Source organism: Moschus berezovskii, chromosome 1 (assembly GCF_049115385.1).
Source record: "Moschus berezovskii isolate FMDL1 chromosome 1, NW_MosBer_1.0, whole genome shotgun sequence".
Lineage (NCBI taxonomy): Eukaryota > Metazoa > Chordata > Mammalia > Artiodactyla > Moschidae > Moschus > Moschus berezovskii.
In genome coordinates this window covers 27,594,767-27,608,586 of record NC_142460.1, presented here as the reverse complement: position 1 = coordinate 27,608,586, position 13,820 = coordinate 27,594,767, and positions in this window count along the sequence as shown.

The following is a 13,820-nucleotide window of genomic DNA, read 5'->3' as shown; positions in this document are numbered from 1 at the left end:
GCATCTCTGGTTATGCTTGTATAGAGACTAAAGGGTGGTGGCCTTGTAGCAATTCCTACAAAAACTGGCTAGTGCCCCAGCTTCTGCTGAGATCCCATGAAACCTGGCAGGAGAGCTAAACTCAGTGCTTTCATCCCCTTTCTTCTGCTGTGTGTTTGCTTTGGAATTTTGGACTACACTCATTAATGAGTGTTAACAAGGCCTTTTAAAAGGAGCAAGTAGTAAGGGGAAAAATAACAAGAGAACGAAGAAGTCAAACCCAAAACAGGAATGGAGTAGAAAGCAAAACAGAAAGGAGCAATTCAAAAGTTTTCAAGTGATTGTATTTAAATATGGAAGTATATCATGATCTGGTTCCTTACCAAACCATGGAAGTAGCATCTTCCAACATCATTTCCTTTAAGCTAAATTTCTCCAGACAGCAAGTTACTGCAAGTGAAGTCATATCAAAATAAACATCATTCTAAACCAGATTCAATAACTGTGTATTAAATTTATCCCAGGTTTTAAGATCACTGAGATGTCTGGACCACCAAAATCCTTGTCAATTTTACTCCCTTAAAAATAAGCAGTTTTGATGTATGAAGTACTTGATACTAATGAATAAATAATTAAAAGTAACCAAGCACTTGGTTTATGTAGATTTCATTTGAATGAACTTATTTAAAAAAAAAATACAAGTGTTCTTTTAGTTTATTGGAATACTACCTAGTATCCCGAATAATTATTTACTCAATGATAGTTGAGTGACTTGAAAGAATTTAAACAGCTATGTAAGTACCTAAATTTAACCTAGAGAGAAATTGGTATGCCAAACGCAATGATGAAATTGTTTTCTGTTCTGTTCTGTTCCGTTGCTCAGTCGTGTCCGACTCTTTGCGACCCCATGGACTGTGGCCTACCAGGCTTCTCTATCCATGGGATTCTCCAGGCAAGAATATTGGAGTGGGTTACCATTTCCTTCTCCAGGGGAATATTCCCGACCCAGGGATAGAACCCGGGTCTCCCGCATTGGAGGCAGACGCTTTAACCTCTAAGCCACCAGGGATAAAGAGAAAAGTTAGAAAACATGCAATATTTTCTGGTTAAGAGGGTATCTATTAGCTAAGATATCTCAGATTGCCAAAAAAATCTATATTTCTTCTTGACATTAAGCATATCACCAGCTTTTTAAAGTAGTAGGACCTAGTTTTAGTGGTAGAATTTCACAACTTTTGAATAATGAACTAACAAATACCCACCAAGAACCAGAAAGAAAAATGTAATCCCACACCATTTTACTCAGTAATAATGTTTTAAATAATTTGAGCAATATTTTTGTAAAATATTTTCTTATGCTTTCATTTCCATTTACGCTTGTCCTATATATTTTAAAAATTACATATCTAATAAGTTCTAGGTGTTGTCATAGGCAACAGGACAAGAGATAAATAGAACATGACCCTTCCCATTAATGAAAATCAATCTATTAGAGGAGATATATCAAAGTATTAGATTTTGTGTAGAAATTATGTAGAAGTTTAATGATCGAGATAGACAAGCTCTAGAGTAGCAATACTCAGTAGAATGTTGATCCACATATGTAAGTTAAATTTTCTATTAGCCGTGTGAAAACGTGAGAATGAACAGCTGAAATTGATTTTAATGAGATATATCATGTAAACTAACACATGCAAAGTATTTTCATTTCTATATGTAATCAATACACAAAAAGATTAATAAGATATTTTAACTTCTTTTTTTTTTTAACTCTTTGAAACCTGGCATGTGTTTTACACTTATGCTGCTGCTGCTGCCAAGTCACTTCAGTCGTGTCCGACTCTGTGTGACCCCATAGGCGGCAGCCCACCAGGCTCCCCCGTCCCTGGGATTCTCCAGGCAAGAACACTGGAGTGGGTTGTTACACTTATGCAGTTCATCTCAATTTGGACAAGCCAAAATTCAAGTCCTTTTTAGCAGTGTGTCACTAGAGGCTACCATGTTGTACTAAGCAGGTCTAGATTCATAAAAGGAGTAATTATTCATCCTAGAGAAAATCAGGGATACCTCACTGAAGCAGACAGAATGTAGAAAGCCTTGAGAAGTGGAACAGTGTGAAGAGGTTCAAATCATACCTTACAGGTAGAGTGAAGGGCTAGCTAGAGATGGATGGAGAGACCAACCAAGGACCAGACTTTTGAAGAGTTCTCCTACATAGCTCCCCTCCAATAACTTCTCTGCCCTATAAAAATCTCAGTGACTTGATCGTATTAGAAAAAAAGTTTAATTAAATTTCTTTTTTGGGCCAGAAAAAAAAATCATCAATGAGTAAACATCAGTCTTAAGAAAAAAGATCACATGTCTTCATTCTGAGCCTGTTACTGAAAACACCAGCTCAGTCTTTCACCTTCCTGGATGTTTCTCACTGTGAAAGGCTATTTTGCAAATGACTGGGAAACCTACAGGATTAGCTCATGCTTTTCTTGGCCTCTTGAGATTTTGCTCTTCAGATGTTCACAGTGCATGTTTGAATCCTAAGCTGGCAGAGGATGGTAAAATATTTGGATTCAACCAGAGGAACAGGAGAAAAAGTGTTGAGAAATGTTTTGGGTCTTTAGTTTCTTTTCACATGACGTTCTTTCACATATTCACTTGTTAGGGCCAGTGATTCCTAACATTGCAGCCACAACCACAGACTTCTGACCTTTACTTAACAGAGAATATTTATTTAAATATAGACTCTTGGGCAGGGACAGAATGCCCTAGAGGGAAGTCATTCATTTTTCCTCGGGGTAACCTACCCCTTGTACTTTTCCAATTGAGGAAACACAGCTCAATAGTCTATGATCCCTTAAGCTGCATCCAGGAATATTTGCTAAGTTTTTTTTGTGGTTACTTTTTTGGTTTTGTTTCCGTTTAATTTAAAAAGAAAAAAGGAGTGTCAAATCAAGTAATTTCTCCTTTAAGAAAAAACAGTTTTCTTCCCATTAAATGAATGTGAGGAAATATCACATGAAAAGTAACTATATCTCTTACGATCATTTTATTTCTTTCTATCTTTTCTTTACATTTTGGATCTAAGTTCGAAATATGTGTGTATGCTTATGTATACAAAATATGTTAGCCCTGACAGTAAAGAATCTGCCTGCAATGCAGGAGACCAGGTTCAACCCCTGGGTTGGGAAGATCCCTCGGAGAAGGAAATGGCAACCCACCCCAGTATTCTTATATGGAGTATTCTATGGACAGAGGAGTCTGGCAGGCTACAGTCCATGGTGTCAAAAAAAAATCTGACACTCCAGTTCAGTTCAGTTCAGTCACTCAGTCGTGTCCGACTCTTTGCGACCTTGTGGACTGCAGCACGTCAGGCCTCCCTGTCCATCACCAACTCCCGGAGCTTGCTCAAACTCATGTCCTTCACTTCAGTGATGCCATCCAACCATCTCATTCTCTGTCATCCCCTTCTCCTCCTGGCTTCAATCTTTCCCAGCATCAGGGTCTTTTCCAGTGAGTCAGCTCTTTGCATCAGGTGGCCAAAGTATTCAGCATCAGTCCTTCCAATGAATAGTCAGGACTGATTTCCTTTAGGATTGTCAGGTTTGATCTCTTTGCAGTACAAATTCAGGTATTATTTAATCTCACTTGAACTGCTGCAGTGGCCTATGCTCCCAAATACTTTCCATGGGGTTTGATGCAAAGTGAAAAATACAGTTCCTACAGTTAAGTTTTATAATGCCTCCCCATTGCCTGTGAGCACAAATTCTTCCACATTTCATATGACCTTGTCTCTATTTCTTTAACCATGCATTTTACAACTTCCTGCTACACATCACAGGACTCAGTTTCTTGCTTGTGGTTTACTTGCTGTCATTCACATTCCGTGAGCTTTGTTGTTTCTCCTAACATAACCCCGGCCAGCCTTGGCTCTGTAACAACATCTATTGCACTGTGTTGTCATCATCTGTGTATGTGTTTTTCGAAAGCGTAAGTTTTTTGAAGACACATCTTATTTGATTTTATGCCTCCAGCACTTAGCTGAGTCCTTAGCCCAAAGTGCATTTTGAATAATAAAGCCTCGTATTTTGGTTTGGTAAGTTCATGAGCAAGTGGCTTTTGAAACCCTTTCAAATTATAAAAAGGGATTAGTTTAAATGTTCTGGGGGATTTAATAATTCATGAGAACTTTGGCCTAATGCATTGCTTGGGGGATGTGGGAAAATTAAAGAGAAGTATTAGGTTTTATGATAAAACAGGAAGTTGCCCTGACTACCTGGAAAGCATGTAAGCTTTTGGTGAAAGAAATACATAAACGTTTTTTCAATAACATATGCTTGTCCAGAATTTCTGTGTGTTTGAATTACAGGCTGTGTTCTTTTCTCTTTTTCCTTAATTCTCTTTTTTGTTTCTTCCTTCTTTTTCCCTGGCCCCTTCTCTCTCTGTCTCTCTTTCTTTCCTTCTAGAATAATATGCTTGAAAGTTACCATAAGTCACTGTTGTCAGCAGCTTGTTTTGGGTGATTTCAGGCATAGGAATCTGTTTTTAAAAGATCCACTTACACTCTTTCTCTCCCTTCCCTTGGCCTCACCCCTGATTTAACCTAACTGTGACCTGAACAGTTCTCAACTACAGCTCTGCCTACATCCTTCACTTGTGCTGTTTTTGCTGATACGTGTTAGTTTGGCAAGTAAGGCTCAAATGCTGCTAGTTCATTTGGAGAGGTCTAGTGCTGGAGAAGACTCTTGAGAGTCCCTTGGACTGCAAGGAGATCCAACCAGTCCATTCTAAAGGAGATCAATCCTGGGTGTTCATTGGAAGGACTGATGCTAAAGCTGAAACTCCGATACTTTGGCCACCTCATGCAACGAGTTGAATCACTGGAAAAGACTCTGATGCTGGGAAGGATTAGGGGCAGGAGGAGAAAGGGATGACAGAGAATGAGATGGCTGGATGGCATCACCGACTCGATGGACATGGGAGGTGGTGATGGACAGGGAGGCCTGGCGTGCTGTGATTCATGGGGTTGCAAAGAGTCGGACACGACTGAGCAACTGAACTGAACTGAACTGAACTGAAGATGTTCTAACAACTTTAACCAGTTACATACAATTTCGGAACCAATTCATTCCTGATGATGAGTTTTCTTCAATGTTAGTTTATATAGAGAAGGAAGAAGAAGAGATTGGTCACTTGCTGAAAATTTGTACAAGAATCACTGTCTCTTACTTACTGCCCATGTGGGAATGGTGAGTACTAAGAGCTCACACAGAAAGAACTAAAATTGTGATGGCTTTTGTGATGAGTCAACTTGACTAGGCTCCAGTTTCCAGTTATTCCATCAAACGCAAATCTAGGTATTGCAGTGAAGGTAATTTGAGCATGTAATTAAAGCTTCTAATAAAGTGTCTGTAAGTAAACAAAATTAACCTGGGTTATCTGAATGGGACTGAGTCAATCAGCTGTAAAACCTTAAAAAAGATGGCTGAAATTTCTCCAAGATACACAGAAGAAATTCTTGTAGACAACAATTTAGACCTCTTCCCGTGGAGTTCCAAGCTGCTTGCTATCTTCCTTCTGATGGCTGAAAATTTCAGCCTGTACCATGGTTCCAAAGCTTCCTAACCACTTGATCTATGGATTTCAGATTTGGCTAGTCAGATCCCACACCATCTATTTATCTGTTTATCTCTCTATCATCACCTATTTCTTGCATGCACACTCATATCCTCTACAGGTTCTACACCTTTGTTTGTATTCTGACTTGAATAGACAATTTTGGTAGTTGGCAGTGGTTGTTGCCATAACAAATAACTAAAAATGGAAGGGGGGCTATGGAGTCAAATGCACAGAGTCTGGAATACATTTGAGGAAAATTATGAAAGCATGGTGGAACATGCCTAAATTGTTTATCAAGAAAATAGGGATGTCAGTCCTACCCTTGTAAGGAACTAGAAAAGTATTAGTTACTCAGCTGTGTCTGACTCTGTGCAACCCCATGGACTGTAGCCTACCAAGCTCCAGGCAAAAATACTGGAGTGGGTTGCCATTCCCTTCTCCAGGGAATCTTTCCAACCAAGGGATAAAACCTGCATCTCCTGCCTTGCAGGCAAATTCTTTACCATCTGAGCCACTGGGAAAGCAAGGAACGAGATGCTGCCACAAAAACCTAGATAAGCTCAGAAGCTCAGAAGACATTCTTCCACAAGAACCTCCAAATAAATGACCAAGTTGGCCAACATCTAAATTTTGATAGCCTTCCTTGAGTTCTGACATACAGAATTGTGAGAGTTTTTTAGTAGTGGCCAGTCGCAATGAAAGCCTTGCAAAAGAAAGATTGAATAAAATAAACTATACTTCCCACTACTGCAGTTGACCCCAACATCATGGTTTTCCTCTTCTTACTATCCATTCTAGATTTTGTTATCTTCTGACAGCGCTTCTGTTTGTCCAGTTTGCTTGCCTCTAGCATTGACCAGGGAATCTAGGTAAGATCAGACAAGTACAGAGGGCATGATCCCAGTGCTATGTACCTATGTTGTACTTTTGTTTTTCCTTTTTTTACATCTTTTCTTTGAGTTACAGGGAGGGACTTTACAATGACCCAACAGAGAAAGAAAATATCTGCCTCATGAACCAGCTGAACGTGTGTGTAAAAGCTACAAATGAATGGCTGTCACACTATTATGCAATGAATGTTTGTATCATCCCCATCACCCTCAGTTCATATATTAAAGTTCTAATCCCCAAGTTGGTGATGTTAGGAGGTGTGGCCTTTGACAGGTAATTAGGTTTAGATGAAGTCATGAAAGTAGAGCTCCATGATGTGATTAATTCCCTTATAAGAAGAGGAAGTAACAAGGATCTTCAGTTCAGTTCAGTTCAGTTCAGTCGCTCAGTCGTGTCCAACTCTTTGCGACCCCATGAATCACAGCACGCCAGGCCTCCCTGTCCATCACCAACTCCTGGAGTTCACTCAAACTCATGTCCATCGAGTTGGTAATGCCATCCAGCCATCTCATTCTCTGTCATCCCCGTCTCCTCCCAACCCCAATTCTTCCTAGCATCAGACTCTTTTCCAGTGAGTCAACTCAACGCATGAGGTGGCCAAAGTATTGCAGTTTCAGCTTTAGCATCAGTCCTTCCAATGAACACCCAGGATTGATCTCCTTTAGAATGGACTGGTTGGATCTCCTTGCAGTACAAGGGACTGACAAAGAGTCTTCTCCAGCACCACAGTTCAAAAGCATCAATTCTTCGGTGATCAGCTTTCTTCACAGTCCAACTCTCACATCCATACATGACCACGGGAAAAACCATAGCCTTGACTAGACAGACCTTTGTTGGCAAAGTAATGTCTCTGCTTTCTAATATGCTGTCTAGGTTGGTCATAACTTTCCTTCCAAGGAGTAAGCGTGTTTTAATTTCTTGGCTGCAATCAGCATCTGCAGTGATTTTGGAGCCCCAAAACATAAAGTCTGACACTGTTTCCACTGTTTCCCCATCTATTTCCCATGAAGTGATGGGACCAGATGCCATGATCTTTGTTTTCTGAATGTTGAGCTTCAAGCCAATCTTTTCACTCTCCTCTTTCACTTTCATCAAGAGGCTTTTGAGTTCCTCTTCACTTTCTGCCATAAGGGTGGTGTCATCTGCATATCTGAGGTTATTGATATTTCTCCCAGCAATCTTGATTCCAGCTTGTGCTTCTTCCAGCCCAGCGTTCCTCATGATGTACTCTGCATATAAGTTAAATAAGCAGGGTGACAATATACAACTTTGACGTACTCCTTTTCCTATTTGGAACCAGTCTGTTGTTCGATGTTCAGTTCTAACTGTTGCTTCCTGACCTACATACAGGTTTCTCAAGAGGCAGGTCAGGTGGTCTGGGATTCCCAAATGAGTGAAAAGTGAAAAGATGGCCATCTGAAAGCCAGGAAGGGGACTGTCACCAAAAACCAAGTCCTCTGACACGTTGATCTTAGACTCCCCAGTTTCCATAGCTATGAGAAATGAATGTCTGTTGTTTAAGGCACCCAGGAAATGGTATTTTGTTATAGAGGCTAGAGGTGACTAAGACACATGCTTGGTGAAATCTTCCCATGGGCAGATCTTCAAACTTGAGTGAATTCCTGGTTACTGATTTCTTGTAGAACTGGGCTTTCCACCTTGCCCAAGTGGGGTTGTCAATGCATTAAAGTATATCTACACATGCCCTGGTGAACCCTTGATATTTATACCTTTATTTTTTTTTAAAACAGCAGTCTACGTTTCTCACAATAATTGAGTTGATGATAACTGCCAGTACAATAACTCCTCCCCCCATGTACCCCCACGTCTACTGGCATGAAGAGCCCAATATGCTCAAGTAGAATTAGTAATTTGGAAGTTTAAGCCTTATTATTTTAAGCTGAATCCTTACTATTTCTCTTGGTAAAAGAGTCCCAAAAGTTTCTCCCATCCTCCACCTGGGGTCTATACTTCTAGTTCAGCAGAATCTAAAGCCACTGAGAAAAGAAAAGTAATTTTTTTCAGTGGGTCCCTGAAAATCATGGTGTGAGGAGCCACAATTCTTTTCACCTCTTAATTTCCAAGCCTATGTGCTCTATCTGGGTTATTGCACTATGCCACTGCCATGGACTCAAAGTATACACTTTGTCTTGAATAAAAATGTCCCAACTCTATAGATTGCCATATATAATCAAAATTTAGCTGTGCCTTTCAAATCCATTTCAATGCTCTATCAGGTAAACAACTAGATGGTGATGAAGTATAAGCTACAAATTTTCAGTCTTATGGCTGTGTGCTCAGGGTCAGGTCTTTCCTGTAAATTTGATCCCTTGGTTCAAGGTAATATTTGCTGTTACTCAGAATTCATGTTTGCTTTTCAGTGCAGGCACTGTGAGCCTGATGGGCAAGTCCATGTGTAGAAAATATACCAATCCCTGTAAGGAAAAATTGCTTTCCTAAGTTCAGTGTTGAAGTACACAGATCTTTTGTGTCTCCTGTCAATGCTTATAAAAGAGGGATGCTTGGTCTCAGAGGTTTGTTTCAGTCTTCTCTTGACAGGCTGAACATTTAGCAGCAGTGAAGCTTGATCAAGTTTGGTGAAAAGGATTCTGTTCCTGGGCCCATGTATACCCCTTCTATCACAACTCCTTATGGATGGGCCCATTGTGCAAACACTGCGGTGGCAGATGACAAAGGTTTTCTTACTTCTACTGGATGACCTATCCTGTGTACAGGTTTATTGAGTGCCTTCCCTATTTTGCTGCCAAGCAACTGGGCACTGCTCAGGATTCCATTAACTTTGGCCACTTCTCTTTCAACACAAGGTTTATGACCATGAAATCTACTCAAAGTTCTGACCATTGGCATTTTCCCCTGTAATCAGTGTCTTTTACGGTCGTTTCTAAATAAAGTTGTATTTACTATAACAACAGCCCATTTTGACTCACAGCAACATGTTAAACCGATCCATCCATAAACGAGAACCAGATTTTCTGCTCTATCATCTAGTTGTAGGGAATTCTTCACAAGATCATCCGTTCCCTTCTGTCGCTCAGTCGTGTCCGACTCTTTGCGACCCTGTGGACTGTAACCTACCAGGCTTCTCCGTCCATGGGATGCTCCAGGCAAGAATACTGGAGTGGGTTACCGTTTCCTTCTCCAGGGGATCTTCCCGACCCAGGGATCGAACCCAGGTCTCCCGCATTGGAGGCAGATGCTTTAACCTCTGAGCCACCAGGGAAGCCCAAGATCATAGATTTGACCAAAAGGACAAGAGTCAGGGAAAGAGACATAGGTGACTTGAGATCTCAGTCATCTATTTTGAATAATTTGTCCAAGCCCTTCAGAGTTGGTTGGGCTCAATACCAAATTCATTATTTCTATCATTTGATAGATATTAACATGCTCAGTCTAACATGATTTGGTGAATCAGACAATGACCAGCTCTTGACGGATGTCTTGTATCACACCGCCACTTGATATCACGTGTTCTGTTGCTCAGTATCTAGTTGGGTCTGATAGGACGTAAGAAGCTGCTTTTCAAATGGTGACTTGTTCTTTGCTAAAGATGGTATGGTCTTGCTCTAATCCCTAGAGCAAGGTCGTTTTCTCTGTGGCTTGCCAGAGATGAGACATCTTGTCCTAACTATCAAAAGCCCCCTGGCCTCATGAAACTGGCTAAATTATTTGAGTTAAGTACAAGGGTTGCTTGTACCACAGCCTGAAGCTACTGCAGAATCATCTTTCTCTGGGGTACACACAGGATTGTGATCCCTCTGAGTCCTTCAAATACACAGGTAAAATGATATTCTCAAGTGCAGTATGCATTATTTCCAAAATCCAAAGAGGCCAGTTGAACTTATTGGTATCCCATTTTTCACCACCTGTGGTGGATTGAAGTACAACTGAAGAGTTAATGACTGGTTTTGAAGCTCTTCACAGGAAATTCATAAGATAAATATTAATTATAAGGATTAGTAAATTGGTGAATGTTGTTACTGGCCATATATGTTCTGAAGGAAGAAAATAAGTTATCAAATGAAGTCACAGAATGAAAGCCAGAACCTATCCTTTGTAGCATTTAAAAAGGCTTACATCTTTAGCTGAAGAGCATAGTGCATGGAAAACCAGGCTTGGGATTTCATAATGTCAACTAAAAAAAGATGCACAACTTGAGAGTTGCAAGTTAAGTTTCATTTGGGGCAAAATAAGGGCTGCAGCCTGAGAGGCAGCAGCTCAGATAGCTTTGAGAGATTGCTCCAAAGAGACAGTGGGGGAAAGTCAATATGTAAGGTTTTGGAGAAGATGGAGGATTTAATGTCACCATGAAGGGATTCAGTGCTTTCCTAGATATGAGAAGATGCAAGGATTGAGAGCATAAAGACTGTTCCTAAAAACATCCAACTATCTAAAGACCTGTCCCACAAGATTCCCTTTACAGAGTGCCTCACTCCACCCTGAACTCCTCCAGAGGGTTTTGAAGGTCAACAGCTACAGTAACAGAGGGTTCACTCTCCACAGAGATAGATGGCAAATGCCCTTGATGTTCAGGCATTGGCAGTGCTCTTGGCAAGTGCCAATTTTTAGCTGATAATAGTAACAGAGTTAACTCTTTAGGAGAGTCAGTAGGAGTTACTAGAGTTATTTAGGAGGCTAAATTCTTATTCCCTGGAAAGTTCTTTTATATTGAATTCTGGGCCCTGATAGCAGAGTACTAGAATACTGAGTCTGGATGAACACATTTGGGAGAATGCACTTGAACCTTATGAGCCAGAAAGGGGTATAACCCCTCCTCCCATCTTGATAGCTCTCCACTGACTAAAACTATGCAAGGGATTCTCCCTAGATAGATGCTTCTCATGATGACATTGTTGTCACTACTACATTATTGACTCCTTCTTCTCCTCATTGCTTCTAAACCAATCATGCAGATTAAGGTTTAACCTGTTTTATTTATGTGTGCAAATGCTCAGTCAGGTCCGACTCTTGCAACCCCGGGGACTGTAGCCCACCAGGCTCCTCTTGGCTGCGGAATTTTCCAGGCACGAATACTGGAGTGGGTTGCATTTCCTACTCCAGGAGATCTTCCTGACCCTGAGATCGAGCCCTCATCTCTTACATCTTCTACATTGGCAGGCAGGTTCTTTACCACTAGCCCTACCTGGGAAGCCCCAACTTGGCATGACCATGAAAGTCATGTTCCTGCTAAGGGAAGAAAGGGACTGTTCAGCATATAACTGCAGACCAAGTTAATATGTGCCAGCAAGAGAAGGGTAAACCTGCCTGGGAGTGGATCTAGAAAGCCCTAGATTAGGGAGAACAGAATATAAATGTGTGGAAAGGTAACACAATCAGGAAAAAAAATAGCATTCATCCCACCATATCTACAGAAATGTATTGCATATTATGTGTGTGCATTGAAAAAGTAGTCTTAAAGCTCAACATTCAGAAAACTAATATCATGGCATCTGGTCCCATCACTTCATGGCAAATAGATGAGGAAACAGTGGAGTATTTAAAGTGGGGAGGGAGGTGGGAAGGGGGTTCAAGATGGGGAACACATGTACACCCAGGGCGAATTCATGTTAATGTATGGCAAAACCAATACAATATTATAAAATAATTAGCTTCCAATTAAAATAAATAAATTTAAAAAATAAATAAAGTGGCTGACTTTATGTTTTTGGGCTCAAAAATCACTGCAGATTGTGATTGCAGCCATGAAATTAAAAGATGCTTACTCGTTGGAAAGAAAGTTATGACCAACCTCAGTCAGTCAGTCAGTTCAGTCGCTCAGTCGTGTCAGACTCTTTGCGACCCCATGAATCACAGCACGCCAGACCTCCCTGTCCATCACCAGCTCCTGGAGTTCACTCAAACTCATGTCTATTGAGTCAGTGATGCCATCCAGCCATCTCATCTTCTGTTGTCCCCTTCCCCTCCAGCCCTAATCCCTCCCAGCATCAGAGTCTTTTCCAATGAGTCAACTCTTCGCATGAGGTAGCCAACCTAGACAGCATATTAAAAAGCAGAGACATTACTTTGTCATCAAAGATCTGTCTAGTCAAGGCTATGGTTTTTCCAGTAGTCATGTATGGATGTGAGAATTGGACTATAAAGAAAACTGAGTGCCAAAGAATTGATGCTTTTGAACTGTGGTGTTGGAGAAGACTCTTGCGAGTCCCTTGGACTGCAAGGAGATCCAACAAGTCCATCCTAAAGGAGATCAGTCCTGGGTGTTTATTGGAAGGACTGATGTTGAAGTGGAAACTCCAATACTTTGGCCACCTGATGCGAAGCGCTGACTCATTAGAAAAGACCCTGATGCTGGGAAAGATTGAGGGCAGGAGGAGAAGGGAACAACAGAGAATGAGACAGTTGGATGGAATCACTGAGTCAATGGACATGAGTTTGGGTAGGCTCCGGGAGTTGGGATGGACAGGAAAGCCTGGTGTGCTGCAATTCATGGGGTCTCAAAGAGTCGGACACGACTGAGCGACTGAACTGATCTGATCTATCTTTTTCCTCTAATTTGCCTTCCTAAAAGGCCCAGGAAGCATCCAGGACACAGTCTTTGAGTCCCAGGACACAATCATGGTTGATCTGCCCCTTACTTTCTACTTGGACTTCCTTGGTGGCTCAGATGGCAAGGAGTCTGCCTCAGTGTTGAGACCTGGGTTTGATCCCAGGGTTGGGGAGATCCCCTGGGGAAGGAAATAGAAACCCACTCCAGCATCTTGCCTGGAAAATCAAATGGATAGAGGAGACTGGTAGGCTATAGTCCATGGGGTCACAGAGTTAGCCAAAGAGTTAGACTGGTTGACTTCACTTTCTTGCTTCTACAATTTCGGTATACGTGAGCTGAATTAATGATATAGGAAAGATACAGGAAGAAAGCAGTAAACTGCTAAAAGCTGTTATGATAGGTCTGTCATTGATTCTGATTGGCACCAGTGATGCCTGAAAGTAGACCCTTTGCAATATAATGTTGTCCTAAGAAAGCAGCATTCATGAGATTCTTCAAGAGAAAACAGCACTTAACTGGATTTATAATTTTGACAGGAAACTACAAGGTTTTCATAAAAGTAAATTTCTACTTGTAGAAACGTCAGATGATTAAAATGAGGGAGTGCAAATTGAACTATATGCAAGCAAAGTGTCAATGTTAAAAAGAGAGAGAGAAAAAAAGAAAATACTTCTAAATTCTAGAAATAATTGACAACTTGGAAAAATCCACCTGGCCAGTTAGCTTTCCTCATTCTGCAAACACTGAGTAGCATATTTTCATTATAAACTCATGGCCAAAGAGTAAGACTAAACTCTGAAATGCCTATGAT